We start from the raw sequence: 9,441 nt of genomic DNA, 5'->3' as shown, positions 1-9,441 counted from the left end.
GAAAAACGAGCTGACTCATGTAGGCTACTTCATTTACATGCTTTGTTCAACCTCAATGTAAATCCCTCCCCCTAAATGTATATATTTTGCAAGACAACGTTCCTTAGTCAGACTTGATGAACTACAGACATGGAAGAATAAATCTCTTCTGCTTATAAAATCCATCTCAAGTCTCCTGGTTTCTGCTTCGATGAAGGAATAAAAGTTTCCAACAATTCTACCTCCTCAGAGATAGACTGCTGAAACACTGGGCTCTCTAACCAGGGCGGAAGAAGCCGCGGCGCGGGCTTCCGATCCCAGAGAGAGAGCGCTGGAACCCCCGGTAAAGGCAGAGAAAAGGCGGAGCCCGTCTCTAACCCCTCCGCGAGAGCCATTTGCGAACCCCACAATACCAGCTTCCATGCTGCCTTGGCAACAACAGGGCCGGTACTGCGAGGAACGCGAGCCTGAACACCCTCCTCAAAGAGTGACCAGCGGGAATGGAGCGAGAAAAGCGATTGTAACTCGCAATGCTCGTAGTCAGCGCCCTCGAGCGCTGACAGATTATGCTCCGTTCCAAACAAACAACACATACATCGTGTGTATCCCCACCCGTAAGGAAAGAGGGCAGGGAGGAACACACGATCTAAGGTTGTTTTGTTCGCCATAATATCTATACTTGTGACTGATATAGTGACAGACAACAATAAATAAGACAGACAGTATGTAACACTGAGGCACAGAAGCTGGCGCGGTTCTATTCCGGATGTGCTTAATCCTTTCCTGGTCGTGACGTCACCCGCCCGTGATGCCCACTCTCACCATTGGACTAGTTGACACAACTGCTTCAGACGCAATCACGTAGGAGCGTTCCCAAAGCGTCATTGATGCATCGCGAGTTCCCTCGAAAGGGAACTGGATGACTAGTAATTTCCTACTACTTAATTCTGAAAAAACAGGGATTCTAATTATTGGACAAAAAAACTTCCTCACGTAATAACCTAGAATACTGTCTAACACTTGATGGCTGCTCTGTCAAGTCTTCATCGTCGGTAAAGAACCTGGGTGTGCTCTTTGATACTACCCAGCCGGCACATGACCGACCTTCAACGTTGAAATATGGTTGAAATAATGTCAGTTGTTGTTTCAACGTTGAAATAACGTTTAATGCTAAATGGTTGAAAAAGGTTAACAAAAACACTTCTAAATCAACGTTGAAATAACGTATAATGCTAAATGGTTGAAAAAGGTTAACAAAAACACTTCTAAATCAACGTTGAAATTTTTACAAGATATGTACGTTGAAACAACGTAATGTTTTCGACAACATAATATCTGCCTTTTAACGTATTATTATGATAATTCATTAGCATTTAATGATTTTTTATCATAACAGCTCTTCAGTGTATATACAATTATTATCATTATTAACAATAATATTTTCACCCTCAAGAGAGCAGTGCAGCAAAACCTTTTGCCTTATGTGATTTTGTGTGAATTTACAATTTTGTCTGCTTGCAGTTTACATTGCATTATTACATTAGTATTCACACTGTCATGTCATTGACCAATTAATTAAATATTAATACAGACTGCAAATAAAACTCAATAGCCTACACCACTATGTTAACTCGCGCAAACTATTGTTATTGGTTGTTTCACCGTTTTACTTTGAGCATGATTGGTTAGTCTGTCTGTCTTTCAGGAAACTGTCCAATGAGAGTGTGCGCGGCTCTGCGCGCCTATTTTAAGTTTGAAAATACGTCCGTTAAGCCCAATTTATACTTCTGCGTCGAACTTACGCCGTAGCTACGTCGTAGGCTGTGTGTATACCTTCGGCGTACCCTGACGTGCACCTCTCCAAAAATTTAACAACGCGTCAACTCTACGCGGACGCAAGCGCTGTTATTGGTCTGCTAGGACCGCTCCCTGGGGTTTCACATGCTCCCTCTGCGCGCGTGAACGCGGACAACGACGCAGAAGTATAAATGAAAACCAACGCGTTGCCTACAGCGTAGACTAGAGGCTCCGGCGTAGGTCCGACGCAGAAGTATAAATCAGCCTTAAGGCCAATTTATACTTCTGCGTCGAGTGTACGCCGTAGTGTACGTCGTAGGCTACGCACGTAGGCGACGCCGTCGTGAGCATTTATACTTCTGCGAATGTCTGTGTTGCTCTGCAGTTACACCGCCGAAACGCTAGTTGGCGCGGGTGGGTTTTAATGTTCCAGTTCCACTGTGTTTACATTCCTCGCGGCTGTTTTGAGTTTAGGTTTCTACGAGCAATGGCGACTGAAGGAGTCATACAGATGGCTGTATTTCCGCACTTCTTCAAGCAATCTCTCGGTCACTTGGTCTATTTCCATGGCTCTTCACTGATCTTCGGAATTTAAAAATGGCGGGCGGACGGTGCAGAGTGCAGAAGATCATTCCGGAAATGCGTAGGAGGAAACGCGATGCTATCCAGCCGACCAATCACAGATCTTGCGGTCCGCGTCGCCGCGACGCGTAGTTACATTTTTGAGGAGGTGCGCGTCAGGGTACGGCGAAGGGTACGACGTATGGTACACGTCAATGCGTATGCTACGCCGTACCTTCTACGCGCACCCGACGCAGAAGTATAAATTGGCCTTTACTCTCGGTCGGTGAGCAGCTGCTGCTTGCGTTGATTACTCGGTCAGACCTGGATTATTTTATATCTACCTGTTGAATTCTTACATTTTGAGCGAATTTGAGTTGATATGTCAATGAAGAACAAAAGCTGGAATGTGAACAGAGGAAGGGGTCGTACGTGGTCTGTAAAAATACTGGCGATATCAGGTAAGAAAACATTTTTCAGTCCTTAACAGTCTAATGTTAGGGACTGAACCTCATAAAACCTCATAAAATAAACAAGTTATCTCTGTGTGTGTTTTTGTACTGCTTCACCATTAGCGTAGTGATATTAGCATGTATTTCAATGTAAGTTAGTACGTTACCATCTGACATTGCTGTGTTTTGTTGTTGGTAACGTCATGTGTTTAATGTTGTCAGCTAACGTTAGTTTAAAAACGCATGAGCGGTAAAAAAAAGCGTGGGAATGAGTAAAGTGATAAAACCATCATTTAGAAGTTTATATAACCTTCAAACACTGATAACGATATTGAAAAGATATGTTTACTTTTTTTTTTTTTTTTGATCAAGCATTGGAATAAGATTTTTATCAGGGGAGAACACCCAACAGAAAGACCCATTCACCAACTAAGTTACAGTAAGTCAATTTTAACCCACTGTTCGAAAACCTACACGGGGATTAATATATTGTATTAAGTATGATTTTCATCTTTAAAGTAAAGACATTGCGTTACTGATAGAAAGTCTGAGTAACTTTTTGTCCTTTTGTCTTTCTTCTGCTGAAGTGGCGCACTGAAAGTGGATTCATGTCACCTTCATCAGTCCTTTCTTTAATCACTGGAAACCATTAAGGGAAAGACCCTCAGACGTGTCATAATAGGATAAATGCGGCTGCAGGTAAAATTATTTGATGGTTTGATTTTGGTGTACCATTTGGCTTTTTTGTGTGTGCTTCCCTTGCTATGATACACATTTCTGATGGGATTGCCATGCTTTAAGTGTACGTTTACATTTTTAATCATGTTATACTAACAGTCTCAAAGATGACATTACTCAGTTCATGTTGTGTGAATGTTATAATGGCAAACGTTTTTACAATTTAAATCAATTTTAAGATTGTTTAAAGGAATGGTAAAAAAAAAAGGGGGGGTCTTTCCCCCCTTCAGGGTCTTTCCCCCCTTCAGATTCGCCAATGATCCAGCTGATTACTGGCAATTTGGTGGAGGATTATTCTTTAGCTGCTACATTGCACTATCACTTCTGGTACGGATTCATTGACCTTTTGTGTTATTTTTTTTATTTTACTTGATTTAATAAATTACTTTTAATTAGTACAATGCATGGTTAGGATTCTGAATTAAAACAGTGTAATGTTTCTCCACAAATATTATCAGAAATATATAATTGTTGAAACAATAAAAACCTGCATTGAAAGATATAAAGAACAACAGACCTCAACCCTCTCAGCTCAACACCACAATTTGTTGATTTCTTCATCTGTTTTAAGGATGAAATCATGACCTTATGATTATAGTAACCATAACTGACACATGGGAGTATTACATTTTTTACAATTCCACCTTGTAAAGTGAAAATCTTGTACATGATTTATTTTGTATTCAGTGTTTTCAGTTTTCAGTGTTTTTGCTTTTATTTAAAGGATAGTAGCAGACAGCGGGAAAGAAGTGAAGAGGAAGTGATGGCATCGGAATGGACCTCGAGCTGGGACTCTGTCGGAGCACTGCACAAGGCTGTCACATTTTATTGAGAATTTAAAAACTTTTTTTTTACTGTACATTTTAAATATTAAATGTTTAATTTAAGGGTTACTGTAATTGAACAAAAACTGTCTTTAAATATTCCATTTAGATGTTTACTTCTACAGGTTTTTAACATTACTTCGAAAACGCTGCAATTTAAAGTTTGAGATGTTTTTCATCTGTTTTAGAAAGTATTTTTAGACTTGTTTTTTCAGAATAAAACTTGTTTTACAATCTTGAGCATGTGTTAACTCATTATTTAATGTGTTTAATTAAGCCATTGCTGCCAGTCATTTGACAGTTAACAATTTTTAGTGTACAGTATGGACAGTTAATCACAAATTCAGTCAGCATTGTCATGACTCATGTTTCAACTGCAAACTAGGCTGTAATTGAATGTACAATTGTATCATCCCATGATGAAAGGTAAGACGGTGAAACAACGTCACGATATCAACGTTGATTCAATTTGCAAAATCGAAAGGTAATTCAACGTCGACAGAAGACCATAACCGAAAGGTAAGAGTGAAACGACGTCACGATTTCAACGGTGAATCAACGTTGTTTCTTCCGCGGTGAAACGACGTCACTATCAACGTTGATCCGTTTTGCAAAATCAAAAGGTAATTCACCGTTGATTCAACCATGGTACCTGACGTTGTTTCAACGGTGAATCAACGTTGAAATGCCGGCTGGGTAATCTTTTTTTTGAAAGTCACATGTCTAGTATCTGTAAAAACGCATTTTTATATCTAATATCTATAATCTTAAAAAATATATCTAAATTCTGTCATATGCTCTCAATGACAAATGCGGAACAATTAGTTAATGCGTTCATGACATCAAGGCTAGATTATTGTAATGTTGTAATGGGTGGTTGCCCTGCACGCTTAGTAAACAAACTAGAGAAGTAAAATGACATAAGAAATTCTATTTTGTTTTAAGATAAAAAAGAAAGTAATTTAAGTAATTTTTGCTTAAAACAAGCAAAATTATCTGCCAATGGGGTAAGAAAAATAATCTTGTTTTCCATTCGAATAAAGATACAGATGGCTATTACTATAAACAGATTTTTTACAGATAGATATGTAGCCTACAATGAACAATAATATAGCCTACAGATGGTTATTACTATAAACAGAGTATACAGGTGAATATGTACTATGAATATACAGATGGCTGTTAACAGATGCGTAAGGCCTATCATTAAAAAGAGACTGAAAATCGACAGCAATAAAGATTCCCGCTCGATCCCTCTTCCACTCCCGCGGCCGCCGTCTGACTGATGTCATGAGCGAGGACAGTACAGTACGGTACTTCTGACTCCTGAAGGTAAACGGCCTGGGGTTGATGTGGAAAGTTGATTGTTGAGTTAACTTATGGATTCGATGATCACACAGATCGCATGGATTATCTTAAAATACTCCGTTAAGTTATTCATGGTCACTCAGAAAAGAGGAAGACATCATTCAGTCATGCAAATAATAAAATGCTCAAGTAATGCTGAACTATAAATCTTGAAATCGCTATGGCTTAGTGATTATGAAAGTGCTGTGATTTGTGGATTAGCCTACTGATAAGCGCGAGTCTGGAAAAACAGGCGTTTATTTATTCATTCATTCTCAGTGTTGAGAAACGTATGTGTTACGTTATTGTGTTAATTATAACTAAAGTAGCCTACCTAATTATGTTACATATTTATTTTGTATGAAAACTAGCGCGTTAGTTACTTAGGGACTGTTCGTTTTTTATTTAAGGGGCCACCGGAGGAGTTTTGAGATCTGTTGTCAAAAAAGACATGACCCTCCCTTCGCCAGCAATACATTTTTTTATGACCCTCCAAAATGATTGTGAAAAAAGGCATGACCCTCCCCGATAATTTATTGATTAGCCTACTTCTGTAGCCTACTGGTTTGCGCTTGGCAAAGATGTTCAGATAGCCATTGTTTGTTTGTTTTTTAAAACCATAAACTCTTGCTTTCTCATCTTATGGCTGTAACGATAGACCAAACCTACGATTCGGTTCGTATCACGATTTTTGATTTTTGATTTGAAAAAAATCATGTTTTTGGTGCTGATGCGGTGTGACTCGTTCAACATGTGAGTGGCGCTGCCAACAAAGCATCTAAAAGCTGTCACAAAGAACCGGCAAAAGTAATTATTATGAATATGTCAAATATAGCAAGGAGACATTTTAATTGTTTATTAATAAACACGTGTTTTCTGTGTCGACTGCAAAGATGAAGTTGACGATGCGTCGCGATCTTCTCAGAACGCGTCAGAGAAATGCACATTTCATAAGCAGAAAGCAGTCTGTTTTCCTTCATTTTGAATTGTTCTGTTTAAAAGTAGACATTTCAAGCTTTCTATATATTTCTCAGGTCTGTGAGGCAAGTAGCCTTACGCTGAGTTTCGGTTCATTTATGAGACGAGTCCAGTTCTCGCCCGCGCCTCCGTGTCATGATGATCTATTTTCTACTATATTTACTTCTTGGGCTATTTAAATCCAGATAAAACATTGATTAAAATTAAGATACAATTAATAAAAAAACGAAATTCACTTTAAAGAAAGGCTTTGTGCTTTCTGTTTGAGGTCTCTGTGAAATTTTTAAAGTCGCTTTCAGAGCAGTCATGTCCGTAATGGAGAACTGTCACGCCCGTAACATTGTTTTTTTTTTTTCACATAAATGCGACCACGAAAAATAAAATAAAAATAATATGTTATGTTCTGTAGAGGCCGATCTTTATTCATCCGGTGGGTATATATCTTTTGGTTTGCACAGTGTAATTTATAGAATTACTAAAAAATATTTTGCCACCTAAAAGTTAAAGATTTTTTGTGTCACGTCACATGTGTATTTCCCTCATATTAAATATAAAACGCATGTGTAGACTGATATTTTTCTAATGTCTTGACTCCTTTCAGACGTTTCAAAATATTGGTATTAAATGCATTTTCTGAGAATTTATATTTCACGTATTGACTGCAAATGTCACGTCCATAACACTGGAATCGCCCAAGTTTAACGAATTTATCCTCAACTAGTTTTTGTGGTGTAGGTCTACGTATTTATGTTAACTTAAATAAATCTAATAGTAATTTAAAGATGTGGTAGCCCTACATCTTACACATCGTGGAAACAAAATAAGAATGGAAACTAAAATATGGTAGTATGCGCCTCAGTCCCAATACTGTAAAACTCGACGTTCACAACATGTTAATGCAGTGGTAGAGTTACACTCACAGGACACTGTGCACTTATTCGCAATCACAAAAGTTCATTATTTGCTCGTGCTTTAAAGCTTTGCCGGGTAAACATTTAATTGGCATTCTGTTCTGACATGATGCACTTTTTCTAAGCGCGAACTGAAGTGCGCGCGCACTGTCAAACAGCGCCAAACTGGATTTTTGTTGGGTCAGACCCATCTGATATCGAAGGGGGGCTGATAACGCGAGATCAACATCGATCTAAATGGAAAAAAATAGCACCAAACAAGCCACTTTGAAATGTTGCTGTTTTCATGAATATAAAAGTTGGGTGACCCTCCCCCTAGACTAAAAAAAATTGGATGACCCTCCCCTCAACAAAGAATAAAAAGACATGACCCTCCCCTATTTTCCTCCGGTGGCCCCTTCCATAAATACCGAACGGTCCCTTATGGATTAAAAAGTACCGTTGTATCAGTGCTGCGCGAGCTCTCTCACAAACACGGACGCGCGCACACAGACATAAGATCATTGTAAAATGAAAATTGACGGGCTGAGTTTAAATTTTGTTCTTGCTTGTTTTTTTTCTGTAAAAAAGCGTTTTGTATTATCCATCCCTGCTTTTAAAATTCGTTAAATGACGGACGTTTTACTGTTAACACAGCCCTCATTATATGTCGGATTCGGAACTTATACTTTATATTATTTTTAGAATAAGTGATTCGTTATGCTATTATTGGACTCCTGTCTATTCATTGTCAAATGTTTTATATAAATATGTTTGTATTGGCTAACATTTATTCAGCTAATGCGTGTCCTGTTTAAAATGTGCAATGTTCAAATGCAAAGACAGCACGTCACAAATAGAAGCCCTTTTCCCTGTGGTATTTAGTATCATATTTGGATATTGGAATTTAAATTAAATTAAATTAAATTAATTGATAGTAGTTTCAAACTTTTTTGCTCTTTCTCTCTCATAAACACAGCAGTTACAGGTTTTCAAATTCTTCATTGGAGGTGAGACTTATACGTTATATGTAGAGCGAATTCGCAGGTCAGAGTTCACTAGACTTGAATATTATTTTCTCTGTTTTTTATTTGACTTCAGAGTTGAAAGTGGGCTTAAAGGGTACATAGGCTTAATGGGTATCCTTACCCCTATATAAAACATTCCTTTTTTGATTTGTAGTCTGAAATAATAAATAGTGCAATATAAATAAATGCAATGTAGTGTTTTCAAATATATACATTTTTCTATACACATTGATGCTGAAATATCTGAATAAATACACGATACCAGCAGTGCTCGTGCTCTCATATCTCCTACAGCTTGTGACACACAATCCCACCTCACTCTTTTCATTTGCTCAGGATGAATATTAATGCCATTACAGGGCTTGAATTTTGGCATGGGATTGTGTGTACATGTAACGCGTTGTCTTTTTATTTTCTTGTTAAATTTGCAGATGGTTTTGGGAGTTTAAATGTTTTGTATATTGTATATAAATGAAGACTTTTTCAATTTTGTTCTAAGTTATAGGCTACAGTTTGCAAAAAGATAGTTTTAATTAAAATGTTTGTGCAGTTTTATTTATTGAAATATTTTCATGTTTGAAATATTAAATGTAAATTACTGTTCCTGAATACATTTTGCTAACGCTGTTTTTGATGACTTATTATATTTACTTATTAATGATAGTTTCTGTAAATTCAATTTATTGTAATAATATATTCATAGGATTTTTAAGTGTTTGAACAATAAACAATGTAGAATATGTTGTTTGTAGACCTATAATTTGTGTACAGGCATATCAGGATGTGTAGACGTTAGAGAACCTTCCGGGAACGTTCCGAGAACATTCCGGGAACGTTCCGAGAATGG

General features: G+C 37.7%; 1 long non-coding RNA gene across 1 annotated transcript; it reads left to right on the top strand.

Moving 5' to 3' along the window:
* The first annotated feature begins 2,890 nt into the window (after positions 1 to 2,890).
* On the top strand, positions 2,891 to 4,591 carry LOC309485676. Its single transcript, XR_014201254.1, has 4 exons — positions 2,891 to 3,228; positions 3,377 to 3,488; positions 3,776 to 3,854; positions 4,252 to 4,591. It is a non-coding gene; the product is annotated as an uncharacterized lncRNA (long non-coding RNA).
* Positions 4,592 to 9,441: the final 4,850 nt, after the last annotated feature.

Source organism: Leuciscus leuciscus, assembly GCF_965113295.1.
Source record: "Leuciscus leuciscus genome assembly, chromosome: 21".
Classification (NCBI taxonomy): Eukaryota; Metazoa; Chordata; class Actinopteri; order Cypriniformes; family Leuciscidae; genus Leuciscus; species Leuciscus leuciscus.
The sequence above is the reverse complement of the archived record's forward strand: the minus strand, read 5'-3'. Positions and strand labels throughout refer to the sequence as shown.